Genomic DNA, 14,732 nt, shown 5'->3' with positions numbered 1-14,732 from the left:
AGTTAAAATTTTGGATTGCGGATTTTCGTAATAATTTCACTGACTTCAAGGCTAATCTTTAGATCTGAGACAGAGTCGCGGAGACGGTCTTCTTTACTCCATGCTTTGGTTGTTCTTTTTCTTACTAATACGTTTGCTGTCATTTTCGGGCAAATAAATCAAACTTGTGCGTGAACTCTTCATTGAACGTGTAAAGTGGGCGTTTTGTAATGGCATATTTTGGTACAAATTGGCCTACAGGTATTTCAGTTTTTACAAAAAAATTAATTTACAATTCAGAAAAACAAGACTCATTCAATTCCAAATGTGTATTTTACAAATAAACACCAGCAGAAAACTTATGCGAATTACCAATACTTTTCCACTTTTGACCAACGAAAACGACTGGCTGCATTTGAAAGATCGTACAGACTGCATTTGACGTTAGATTTGTTCCTTTTCGCGAGACTCTCTCTGCTTTAGATTTGTCGATCTGACTTTATATGACTAACCTTTCATCTTCAAATTTTGTGAGACTCAAGACTATCTGTGCTGCTGCTCAAGACCAGACCAAAAAAATCAAACAGTATAAACCAGCTTTAAGCAAGCATACATTTGTAGTTGATATGTCGCTAAAGCTTCAAAATTAAGCGGGATTTCCAGTTGCGTCTATTCTCATTGGAAAAACCATGAAATATACTAATCTCAAAACATAACGAATATGTGCGTAGACAAAAAAAAGCCTTAATTGTTGAAATTCATCGAAGCGAGAAAGTAACTTTAGATTATGTAGCTCTGAACCAGAACCAATAACAATGGATGATTTAACAGTTAAAGCAACTTGAGTAAGCCTAATTTGCTTGCGTTAGATAATGATGCAAGTTTTTTTTGCGATGAAGTTAAGACAGCCTCTGTCTTATCTGGTCGCAAAAATGGACACAATAACGGGCTTTCTGATTTCATTGAATAAATTTTGTAAGAGTAAAAATTTGCGTTTTGTTTTCTATTTTTCAAAATGTCGTTTCAAAATTATTGTAAAACCATTATTTCTTCTTACCTCTTCTAACCGCCGCCCCAAACACGGCAGGCCTATCATCCTTTACTTCAACTGTATTCCCACTTGTTTGGCGTCCAAATTCCATTGTTGTTTGCAGTCCTGCCTGTCAATTGCAATTAAAAATCTTCTTCAGTTTGCTTTGGACTATCGACCAATATTGGTCGTATTACACTTCTCCACCGTGACGCCATTGTCCTTGTACCACTGTTTGGTCGAATTTGAATCGTGATAGCTTGCCAAAATGGGCAAAAAAGGGAGAAATCTCGTCTGACAGTGCTACTTTTGACAAACATTCCTGATTCATGTTTCCAGAAGTAATGGAAGCGTCTCTTTCAGGAAGATACTATCTATCTTCCGTCTTCATTGCATTCTAGCAACCTTGCTTCTTTAACAAAAATTACCTCAAAAGCAAAATAAAATATATGGGTGTTCAATTTGTTGATATGTTATGTAACTGTTATGTGTTTAAAAATCGGGTTTTTAATGTCCTTATCCACAGCAACACATAAAACGACTATTTTTTATGTTTTGGCAATGTTGCATAACTTTTGCAACCATCTTAGTATTTTTCCTAGAAAACCCATTAAGATAATTTTTATTTGCCGTATCAATTCTAAAAATCGGTCCAGTGCAGTGGTGCAAAAGCGGATTTTTCAAAGTTAGGTAGGCAGCTAAAAGTGTGTGTTTTGGAACCACTCTAACTCAGCAAGGGCCACCCGTTCCCTCACCCCTCCCCTTTGGGCCGAATAATAAGTTACGAGGCTAACTGTTTTCAAAAAGGAAAACCTTCAACGAGTTTTTCGATAGCGCTATTTTGTCTGTTGAATTGCTGATATACTTTATTGTACCTTTTCTCCCAATTCAAACGCACGCATCTTTGCCTTCACTCCTTTTAGCAGATTTTGGGCACTGGTAGACCCGACCCAAGTAACACACAAAACAAGTTAGAAAATAATCTTCATGGAAAGTAGTCGTTTAAGAGTACTATAAGCGTTCTTTGAAAACATGTGTCGTTATTATTAAGGTTTTGAGATGTTTTGTGATAACATGAATTTATTTGACAGCTCATATCAAATGAATAATGTTTGTTTTTGTCACCATGTCAATACAAAGTTTTTATTATGTCTCCATTACTAAATTTAAACTACTGGAAGAACAAGTTGTAGCTTATGCTATAATAACGTTTTAAAATTGTATGAAATAACCTGATACATACTTCTTTGAATTGTTGTTTCATTAGACTTCAATTTTTTGCGCTTTTCTGGTAATAAAGAAGTTCTGATGTATGTAATGTTATACTATTCTATAACAAGCTGTGTTGCTTGGGGACTTGTTTAAACTCGTTTAACCACACTTTCTTTAATGCAAGCTTATTTTCAACCACTTTTGGGTTTTAACGAAGGTTTCCCTTTATAATGGCCCAGGGATAATGACATCCCGGAGTACTCTATACGGTACGAATAACATTATTGTTTTTGTACCGGTCTAAAACGGGTCAAAGATAGTGTCAGCATGCCAAATCTTGCCAAAATGATACCAGGCCTTTGTGAGATCTCAAAAAGGGCCGATGCTACTTTTGGTGGCAATCATCCTTGTAGATTGGTCCGTTGACGGCCCCTGATGAGATGAACGACTGACTCATTTCGCCGCACCCGTAGATCTGACAGCAACGTAGAACAAATAGTTTCCTATGAACATGTTGGATAGTATTTTCTTAGTATATTCACAGATGGATTCCCGAGGTAGTTCGTTTCTTGCTGCTCTTCGGAAAAAGAAACAAATAAGGACAACGGAGATAGAAGGAGGAAAAACGGAAAAGAGTGAAGAAAAACGCGACAAAAAGTGAACAAACAGGTTATAAAAAAAGGAAAAACGCGAGTGTGAGTAAGAGAGAATAAAAAGTGGCATGAAAAAAAGAAAAAATCTGACAGAAAGAGAGAGAGCACGGGACATAAAAAGAAGAACAAATGGAATAGAATAAAATGAGAGAAAAAACGAGGACACTGGACAGAAAAAGATGAAGAACGGAAGAGAAAAGAAGCAAAATGAGAGAAAAGGAGAAAGAATTCTAAAGAAAATGAGGATTAATTGGACCGAAAAAGAGACAAAAACGTGAAAAAGAAAAAAAATGGCATAGAAAAGAATAAAAAATGCGTGCAGGAAAATGGAGAAATGACATGACAATGAAATGACAGAACAGAATACGAAAATGAACTGCGAGAAAAAATAACATAAGACAAAAGGGATAAAATGGGAAAAAACCAAAACGTGACAAAAAAAGAGGAAAAGCAGGATTTAATAAGAGGAAGATCGGAATAGACGAAACGAGCAAAAAGTGGGATATAAAAGGAGCAGAAAAATAAAACTACCGAAACAAAGAAAAAAATCAAAACAGGACAGGAGAAAATGAAAAAAAAAAAGTTAGGAAAAGAGCACAAATGTGGAAGAAGAAAGACGGAAAAGGCAACAGAAATAATTTAACACTTTGGAAAAGGACGAAAAAGCGAGAAACGAAACAGTAAAAGAAGAGAAAAGGAACATAGAATAAGGAAACAGCGCACAGTGGGGAATCGCTGGCCAGGAGCCAAAAAATGAAAGTTCATTTCGACTCTCCGTTGTATTTTTCCTGTGATTCTATACTATTGAAGTGTTCAAATCCAAAATTTTAGATCAATATGACAAAATTTGAATTTTCTTTGAAACTTGAAAGTATGCTATCTCGGCATGTTTTAGCGTTTTTTTGAAAAATAGCCCAATCCTTCAAAACATGCTAGAGGTCTAATGGTAGCTCGGATTTCAACGGCGTCTAAGGAAAAGTTCTTTAAAAAATAGTGCTGAATCAAGCCCATTAATTGAGTATGCATTATTTTTATTATAGTATGCCACAATTTTAATTTTCATTAAAAAAGCGTATGCGTAAAACACGCATAAAAGTTTTGAAGCCAAGGTTCGCCACTATTGACACTACCGGTAAAAGTTAGCGTAAAATATGAGCTTTCAAATGGATATAGTCTCATTTAGCGCAGAGTAGCGCAGAGCACAGATATTACGCTTGTAAGGCTACTATATCTGAATTCAACAATATAGACAAAATGCAAACACTCAAAGTAAACGTAGTAATTATGGGATATCTCCTATACCTGGTTGGATAAGCTGCTTCGAATGTATGATCCATATTGCATATTGACTAGATTTTAGAGGTTGGAGGAAATCTGGAGGATACAGCGTTAGTAATGACGGAAATACAGCTCGAAGATCTTATGCCAATCCTGGTATTAGTTCTGAAATCACGGGTATAGATATGAAATTAACTAAAAGGTTGAGAAATTTTCTTATAGCAAGTTCTTGAACACATTATTTCAGAAAAAATCGAAACTTATTGTTTGTATACCAAAAACCTTTATGTCAGGGTATAGTCGTCATATAATACGTCCACTGCAATGCAAAGAATTTGAATACGCGGTCATAAATGAATCTAGACAACTATATTGCTGATAGGACGAATGACAGAAGAAGCACAAAAATAAGTTTTTTTTTATTTAATTATAGTCACTTTAACAACTCGGGTCATTCGTGACTTCTGCGGGGTTGGGAATTGAACCACGGTCTTCGGTGGGAGAGGCGTGAATGCTAGCCACTACACCGGTATTGACCCTCACGAAAATAAGGTTACCTTATGCTAAAAATAGTGATAAAAATGCAAGACAATATTTTACATGCAAAAATGAGTGTGAAAATACAAATCGTGATAGAAGTATTCGTCTTGTTATTTCTCTGGATAAAGCTTATAGCTTCTTCGAAACGGAAAAATGTAATTAGAAAAATCTTTCTGAGTACGCTATATTGCTATTGAAGACGAAACGTGAAACGAGTGATTCTGCAGAAGAAGAAGAAGAAGAAGAAGAAAAAGAAGATGGAGATAAAGAAGATTAAGAAAACGAATTAGGGGAAAAGTTTTGATTTTTGATTTAATTTTAATATTAACTTATATGGATTTTTGTGTTGATTATTAAAGCTCATACTTGCTTTGTATTGTTTTATATAATGTTTTATCCTGTAAAAATCCATCTGCAGTAGTTTTCCAAATGACCCTCATTTCTTATACGTCATTATATTGAAAAAATACTTGAAAAATAGTTGAAAATTCTCCCTAACACAAAAAATATACGTTCTAATGCAAAATAAACCTGAAATTCGGGCTCAGCACCCCAAAATTACTTAAGAACCACATATTATCCTTGATTTAAAGAGATTTTTTTGCTTAGCCAGCATTTGTATGGAGTCGCCCCACTGTGCAGCGGGCTGCGGGGACAGAAAACAAGAAAACCCAAAAGGGAAAAGAAAACTAATGAGTGAGACAACAGAAAACGGATAAAGGAAATGAACAAAGCAGGAAGAAAGGGCAAACAAGAGAAGAGAGGAGGATAAAAATCTGGATAATGTTACAGAAAAAGAAGAAAAGAAAGACAGGAAAAATGGATTATAAATAATATGAATACAGACAGAAAAACGGTAAATAGAAGCATCAAAAAGTGGAAAGCAGCACAGATGAAGACGAAAAACGAGAAGAAAAGGAGGTAAAATGAGTTCGAAACCTGGAAACGAAAAAAGACTAAAGTTTTTGGAGCGTCTTACGTGGAATACGAAACCTGAACTTAAAAAAAAATACTTTTCCGATTAAATTCCTCTATTCATAGTGGAATTTAATCGGAAAATGTTTTTTCTTTTCTTTAATTTCAGGCAAACGAAAAAAAAAGAAAAAAGAGAATAGAAAAGCCTTAAAGCGGGAAAGATAACAAAAAACGAGTGAAAAGCATAAGAAAAAGCAGGACTGAGAATAAGAACAAATGCAACAGGAAACGAAGAAAAACGGAACACTGCAATATGAAGTACGAAACAGGAAAAAAGGAAAACGAGAGAATAACAGCAAAGACGGATGAAAAGGAAGAAAAATATTTAAAAAACGGAACATAAAGCGGAACTTAAAGCGGAGAAATTGAACTGAATATAATACTCGTTGTATTAATATCATAACTCAATGAATAAAACGAAATTAAGGCAACACGCAATTTCAATTCATAATAATAGAAAGCTTTCAAAAAACAGTTTGCAAATGTAACATTAGGATAAGGTTAGGTTAACATTCACCCTTATTTTGCGAGACGAGTGACGTGACTATTTTGCAGTTACCGCGAATGAGGTGACAATTGTCACCTAGGTGACTCGCTTTGTCCCCTAGGTCAGTCCATTCACCTCACGGCGTCACGGCGAGTGACAATTGTCGTTTTGAGTTACGTGACATCTATACCTATAAAGAAGGATTTCTGTCTGTCTGTCTGTCTGTCTGTCTGTCTTGTGTTCCTTATAGAATCAAAAACTACTGAACCAATCGGCGTGAAAATTTGCATGTAGAGGTTTTTGGGGCCAGGAAAGGTTTTAGTGATGGTTAGAGACCCCTCCCCCCACTAAGAGGGGGGGCTCCCATACAAATGAAACACAAATTTCTGCATAACTCGAGAACTAATCAAGCAAATAGAACCAAATTTGGCATGTGGGTGTTTTCGGTGACAAGAATTTATTCTAGGGTAATTTGAGACCCCTCCCCTTTTTATAAGGGGAATTATAACTCCTCTCCCCTTTAAGAGGGGGGGTTTCCATACAAATTTCCTCATAACTCGAGAACTAATCAAGCAAATGGAACCAAATTTGGCATGTGAAAGTTTTCGAGGGCAAGAAAATTTTCTATGTTGAATTAGGACCCCTCCTCACTTTAAGAGGGGGGGCTCCTGTACAAATGAAATACCAATTTCCTCATAACTCGAGAACTAATCAAGCAAATGGAACTAAATTTGGCATGTGTGTGTTTTTGGAGACAAAATTTTTTTCTATGATGAATTGGGACCCCTCCCCACTTTAAGTGGGGGGGGGCTCCTATACAAACGAAATACAAATTTCCTTATAACTCGAGAGCTAATCCAGCAAATGGAACCAAATTTGGCATGTAGGTGTTTTTGGAGGCAAGAATTTTTTCTATGATGAATAAGAACCTCTCCCCACTTTAGGAGGGGGGGCTCCTATACAAATGAAATACAAATTTCCTCATAACTCGAGAACTAATCAAGCAAATAGAACCAAATTTGGCATGTGGGTGTTTTCGGTGACAAGAATTTATTCTATGGTAAATTGAGACCCCTCCCTCTTTATAAGGGGAATTGTAACTCCTCTCCCCTTTAAGAGGGAGGGCTTCCATACAAATTTCTTCATAACTCGAGAACTAATCAAGCAAATGGAACCAAATTTGGCATATGTGTGTTTTTGGAGACAATTTTTTTTTCAATGATGAATTGGGACCCCTTTTTAGGAGGGGGGGGGGGCTCCCATTCAAACGAAATACAAATTTGCTCATAACTTTAGAACTAATCAAGCAAATGGAACCAAATTTGGCATGTGGGAGTTTTAGATGGCAGAAATTTTTTCTATGGTAAATTACGACCCCTTCCCCTTTTAAGAGGGGAGCTCCCATACAAATGAAATTCAAATTTTCCGTATAACTTGAGAACTAATCAAGCAAATGGAACCAAATTTGGCATGTGTGAGATTTTGGAGTCTTGAATTTATTTTACGATAGTTAGAGACCTCTCACCCCTGTGGTAGGGGGATATGGACTCTCATACAAATAAAACAGAAATTTTTGCGAAACTCAGAAACTAATCCAACTCGAGAAATTCGAGACTCTTCCATAAAACATTAATCAATAACAAGACCACAAAAACTATCTATAGTAACACTAGATCATTCAGGACGAGCCGGTCGCGAGTGTTGCCGGTGACCCGCCGTCGGAAGCGCCGCCCACTGGGGGGCTTGCAAAACTCGAGATAGTGACAAAGATCATCCGAGATTCATGATTTATGTACAACACAGGTTAATTTGTGGCAATACGAAGTTTGTCGGGTCAGTTAGTATATAAATAAATAAACATTGTTTTACTCGGTGAATATCACATCATTAGATCAAAGACTAAAATAAACTGCATTTCTGGCATGTGTATGTTTGAATATCTGTGATACTTCGATTTATCAGCAACAACAAAAACTGAATTTTACAGTTTTGTAGCTTAGCAGTTTGAGGTGAACGCCACAAAAGTGGCAGGTATTTGGTGGTTTAGGTACGATAAACTAAACATTTTAAGAAGAAAAGTAATTTACAATTAAAAATGTAAATTGATAGATTCAGAATGATTTCAGCTAACCTTCTTTTAATGAGTTTGTGGCCCTTGAAAGGGGCGTTGGTTACAAATGATATCAAAGCCAAAGCACGCTAATTGTAAATGCGATGTGCTAACCGAATGTTCTCTCCTTTTAGCATGAACGGCAACTTCGACCGAGTTGTCCGACAATACGCGCACAGTTGCAGCCGTTGGTTACAAATAACTGCACGAAACCCCTACATCCTAAGTCCACTTTTGAGCAAACTGTTGACAGTAACAGTGATAGGTGTCCAAGTCTTCTGACGGAGAGGTTCACAGAGGAAAGTTTGCTCCCATTGCAAGTAACCATCCGACAGCTCCGGGCGAGCTGTCGACTGTGTGAGTGATAACAAACGAAGTCTTCGGACGGAAGGGTCACTCATGTGAGAACGTTATTTGAATTCAAATACGAACACTCGCAACTGTATGGGTGATAACACTCCTAGTCTGTGGACGGAGGGGTCACTCGTACATGGTCGCTTTCAGCTACGTGGAAAATATAACTAAGGTATTCAATAACACAGGGTGTGATTGTCTCTATCTAGGTTAAGGCCGGCGATTTAGAAGATCGACACACCACTTGTGCCAATCGAAATCCCAGCCAAGCAGCAGCCGAGGCGCACGGCCGATACCAGGTCTACTCTACCAACACGATCTTTGCCATCTAGAAGGGAAAACCAGTTCTACGTTAATCAAAACAACGAAGATAAGCCAACACCAGACTAAAAATCGTAAGTAGTCTAGACTAAGCATGCAATCGTGCAGAAAAGATAGCGCATTTTGGAAAAGGGGCGTGGCTTACAAAGTGGTCTCATGTCATTTGGATCCGAATCGTTCGGTGTGCCTAATTGTCGTCCTGTTCAGCAATCACAAAGGAAATGTATGAAGAAATTTGACCTTGTAACTTTACATACATTTTCACTATTAAGCATATAAAGATTGTTATAAATATGTTATTATAAAATTGCTGGACATTTTATCTATCTAATGATATATTGACAGATATGTTTTTTTTTCAGCAGAATAGTAGTTAGGCCATTACAAATATTTTATAAAATGTTTGTCCTTCCGGTGTTGGGCCACTGAAGAGGGGGTTTCATATTTCGAGTTGTTTAGGCTGTAGAGCCCACAGGCAATTGATTTTATAAAAAAAATTGACGGATATCATACAAATTATTTTTTTTGCCCTTGATTTTTCAAGCCAGTTTCGAAGGGGGGGGGGGGGGTTGACAACTTTAAAAATAATTTGCAATGACCTTATTAGCATTTGAAAACTTTCATTAAAACGTTACACTTCTATGTTCTATGTGAGAGAATAGGATGAAAAATGTCAATTTTTATTTCAAGTAAAACTTTGTATCCGACTTCATGCCCATGCTTTAAGAAATTCCTTTTACTGATTTAATAATTTAATCTCATTGTTAATGTAGCTATTTCATCTGATTTGCTAGAAAAAAACAATGATAACATTCTTCTGGATGACTCGGTCATTCTCGGTTCTATTACATAGATTCGTCGAGTTGGTAGCCTCTCTTGCTAAATAAAATTAAGGAACATGAATGAAATACAGCCACGTGCGGAACAATAGTGAAGCAAACAGAGAAACCCAAACAAATGGAATGTTAACATTCAAAAATATTTTAATTTAGTTTAATCAGTAAAATGGCTCGCAGTGGTGACCGAAGCTAGAGACGACAAAACTAAATGCAATACTCTTTTCACTTGCATCGATCCGATGATGCTGCAGCTGACACAGCTAGGGTAATTCAACACCGAGTTCAGCATCCATCATTGCTTGCTTTTGTTTTCTATCGGTGTTCCCGATTTCAGGCACCAAACCGAGAGATGGTCCGCAATCTGTGCCGGTTCAATTCTTTGTTCCTTTGGTGCATGCTTTATTACGAAAGAAGGAGTGCTCATCTTAAATACCGAAATAAATTGCTTCCTGCTATTGTACAGTTTAATCGATTTAAAGAATTCAGAGGAGGATCAGTTTTAAATATTTTTTAAATGATTATGACTTCTAGAGCCAGTTTTGGGCAAAATTGATTTAACAAAATTCTGGCTTGGTGCTACTGATAGAGTGCAATAAAACTTGGTGCTTGGTTTTGGACTTACTTCAGATGGGTTCCAACGTTTTATACTCAGCTGGCTGAAGTTAGTTTGATATCTCCATCATTGTTGTTACATGTGGATGTAAACATAAATAAACATAAATACAACAAAATTAAAAGTCCAAGTCCAACACTTCATTCCTCTTCCATAGCGGCCATTATTTTAAGTGATTTCGTACGACTTTCCGACCCAAAAAGTATTGCGCATTTATTATTCATGAATGGCAGTTAAATCTGGATGCTAAATCAATTTTGAGAGCAATTAGTTTTGACCAGAATATTGTGGATCAAATCAGTAACAGAGTGCATGTGTTACGTCGGTTAATAGCATCTTCAACTGCTGCAGCAAGAACATAAGGACATTCAGCTTGCATAAGAATGCTTTAACTTAACGTCAGCAAGACAGCTGATGTGCAATCAACTGAATTAACGACTCCATCAAATGGTGGTTCGTCTACGTGTGCGATTATTTCTGGTTTTCATAGCGATTAAAATAAATTTTTGAATCATGCTTTGTCGCAGCGAACTAATCGGCGGAATTTATTGCCAAAAAAGTTTCTATTTTTCAACAACATTCCAAACCAATTACACAAACAAAAACAAATTTCGCAAATTTTCCACTGTCTAATGTGCGATTACAGTCTACATCGCATTTAGTAATAATTGAGCTTAGAGCTATGACGAAATGCTTGCTGCGGAGGACATCGGTGCGACCGAGCTCCATCCGAACATAGTGGATACCGGATACGGATGCGTCACGATAATTTGGCAATATTCACGTAGAGCAGGCTGCCGAATGTCCACAGCGAGGTACCGTATCGACTGTGTTTGGGTTTTGACGCATGAGTGCACTCTGTCGGAGCAGAACGCGCGAACGAGCCGGCCGGCTGGCTGTGTTATCACTTCGGCGCGGATTTGCTTTGCGTTTGGCGGCGGCGGCCGGCGGCAGAAAGAAAAAGTTTTGGCATTAATAAAAACATACAAATCATTTTCGTAATACGAAGAATAATGCTACTGCCTGCCAATGGTGGACATCCAATCAAAATTCTCTGCCTTCGCATCGCGGTTTTATTTCGGTGCTTCGCACGAAGGTCACGCCGTACAGTAATTTGAAGGATGCACATCGAAACTGGTGTAATCTGGCTGGAAAATTTACAACTCGCTTGAAGCAGTTAATCACCAATGCTCTCGTTAACCCGTTTCATCCCATTCACCCTAAAATGATTTCTATTAGGTGGAATTAATACATTGTCTTTTTGAACAAAAATACAGATTTTTACCTAACTTTTGTTGCAACAAAACCTCACTTGTTTTGAAAGTTTAGAACGATTTTTTTTCACAATTTAAATAAAAAAAATTATGCTTCGTTGCCAGGTATAGAATTGCACCAGATTATTTCCTCTGCACGATCCACCACCGTAAAGAGTGTGAATGTCCTTCGGCGAAGATAAGCGGCTAGCCGGTGTGATAGGTCAATTAGAAATGACCTTTTGAGCTGTACCTACTTCTTTCCTAGCTTCTTCTAGCTGAGTCGTCAAGTGCCAAAGTCCAAAAACTGCCGACCGTGAAGCATTCCAATACCTCTACGTTGCCATTGCCAATAGCTGGTTGCATTACGTAACTATCATTATCTGTCGAATTTATTTTTTCTGGTGCACATTTTTTGTTACACTAGAAATTTAATTTTTTTGTACTACATATTTAACAACAAAAAAGAATCCTTGTGATAACGTTCTCATCACAGTTCAAAGCTAATTGAACCGCATTTGTTTTTTACTTAAGTGTTTTTTTTATTTCAACACAAAACTTTCACCGCACACAATTGTTTTTCTATATCAGTCGATTTTAGCTGGTGATGTTTTGCAGGATGATGTCATCCGAGGAAAGCTAATGCTTCCGGGCTTTATCACATGCCTTACTTAGTTAAAAGAAAATAATTTTATATTATTTTAGAAATTTATCTAAATCTTAACAATATCCAATATTTGAGCCTAACTCCTAAAGTTTCTGTTAAAAGTGGCCAAATTAACCGTCCACGAGTATTCTGTTAACGTTTCTCGACAGCCAGGAAGCCTGGGTCGGGCGGAAATTGAAAGCGTGAACAGAGCTTTCAAGCAAAACCCAAACCACTCCATCCGAGATGTTGTAAAAAAGCTGGGAATGTCAGGTATAATCATGCAACGAGCAAAAAAACGTGTAAGACTGGTGACTTATAAGAAAATCGTAAAAATAAACGAAAGAAAACGGTTACAACACACCCACGGCAACTTTTGACGATGTTACTGAAACCCTACTAACACAACTGTTACAAACCAGTTGTGGCAACCGATTTATGACTAATTTCAGTGTTCAGTCATTGAAAAAGTTTCTGCAACCATAAGTGCGGGAAAGTGTGCTGCTTGAGAAGCTCGGCTGCATGATGATGGGCGACGAAACCTTCGTCCTGGACAAAAGTTTAATACGGTGATCGCAAGGGGAACGTTGGTAGACATTTTCAAGCAAATGAAGCAGCCGAAGTTCGCAAAGAATTATCTGGTTGAGCATGCTATCTGTACCTGAAGCTTGCAAAGCAACATTTTCATTGCAACCGAAACCATCATATCATCCCCTGAAACAACCCGACTGTTCCGTGCTGTTTTGGCCGGATTGGATATATTGCCATTACGGAATAGTGCCCATGAAGTAGCATGCCGCCAACGACGTGCAGGTAGTGCCCGGTGACATACGAACGTTTGCCATAGAAATTTTCTAATCAAAATCAAAGTTTGTACATTTTAAGGTCGTTTTGAGTTGTTTTAAGCAAGTTTTGTCAAAAGCCAACTTTTTATTACTAAACTCGTTTAGGAGTGTAGATTCACTAAAACAGAAGCGGCCTGCTGGGGGGTTTGGTTTCGGCTACAGACAAAACTGTTTTATAGTAGAGTAATTGAGCCCGAATCTTACGATTCGGAAAATATAAATGTCTGTCAAGAAAAATGCAGATACATTCCATTTACCAGTGTTTGCGGATGTTTAACCTTTGTATGTATTGTTCTTTGAGCTTGATATTAAATTTATTTACATCACGGCATGCAAAGATCTTACGATTACAATAATATAGCTATGCTGTACATAAAAAAGTCAGCCTGAAACTGAAACAAATAGTTTTTATGCTCGCATTGGGTTTTATTTAACTGAGTAAAAACATCACTGTGGTGATTGTATATGTGGGCAAAATGGGGTGACTCTACAGAGACTATAGATTACAGAGATTATAGATACAGGCGACAAGGCACCTAAAAACTGCTAAATTTTGAATCAAAGCGGAGAGTTACCTTTATTTATGATTTAGCGGTTTTTGAGTGCCTTGTCGCCTCTGTAATCTATAGTCTCTGTAAGTGACTCTGAGCCGTCCTTATTCTGCCGCGAATCGATTTAAATGAGTTGATATCGCGACGAGCAATCGAGTCGAGCAGGCAAGTCTCAAGCAGCACACTTTTGGCAATTTTAGTTGAAGAAACTTATTTACGACTGAAATTTGTTCTAAATCAGTTGCCACAACTGTTTTATAAGAACTGTGCTAGTCAAGCAGCTGCGTCGAGCAGTCGAGTCGAACAGTCGAGTTGAGTAGTCGAATCGAGCAGGTGAATCAATCAATTTAGTCAAGCAGTCCAGTCGGGCTATCCAGGCGAGGAGTTGAGTCGAGCAGTGGAATCGAGTAGTCTACTCGATCAGTTGAATCGAACAGTCGGTCGAGTAATTCAGTCGAGCAGTCCAGTCGGACAGTTGAATCGAACAATTTAGTCAAGCAGTCTGGTTGAGCAGTCGAGTCGAGTGGCTAAATCGAGCAGTTTTTTCATTTTATTTTATTTTATTTTATTCGAGCAGTTGATTCATGCTCGGCTGGGCGGTGCTTGCTAGTTAGAGTCAATAGGATCGTTGCACTGTCCCCGTAATTTTCGTGTACTCTAACAGCCGGCTGCGAGGTCTGTCATTAAAGAAGGGTAATGTCTAAAGACGGTATAAACCCATGGCTTTGCTTTGCTTTTTGATTCATGCTGTACAGTCAAGTAGTTCAGTCGTGCAGTTAAATCGAATAGTCTAGTCAAGCAGTCGTGTCGAGTAGTAGTAAGTCGAGCAGCCGATTCGAATAATCGAATCGAGCAGTCAAACTGGGCAGTTCAGTCTAGTAGTCCGGTCGAGCAGTTGAATCTAGCAGTCCAGTCGAGCAGTTCAGTTGAGCAGTCGAATCGAACTGTCCAATCAAGCAGTTAAGTCGAGCAGTCGGCTCGAGTAGTAAGGACGTCGTTTAGACTTCTTTCGAACTACTCCTAGACTTATTTTATAATTGTTTAAA

The sequence above is a fragment of the Sabethes cyaneus genome, chromosome 2 (assembly GCF_943734655.1).
Source record: "Sabethes cyaneus chromosome 2, idSabCyanKW18_F2, whole genome shotgun sequence".
In the NCBI taxonomy this organism is placed as follows: Eukaryota; Metazoa; Arthropoda; class Insecta; order Diptera; family Culicidae; genus Sabethes; species Sabethes cyaneus.
Note: the sequence above shows the minus strand (reverse complement) of the source record.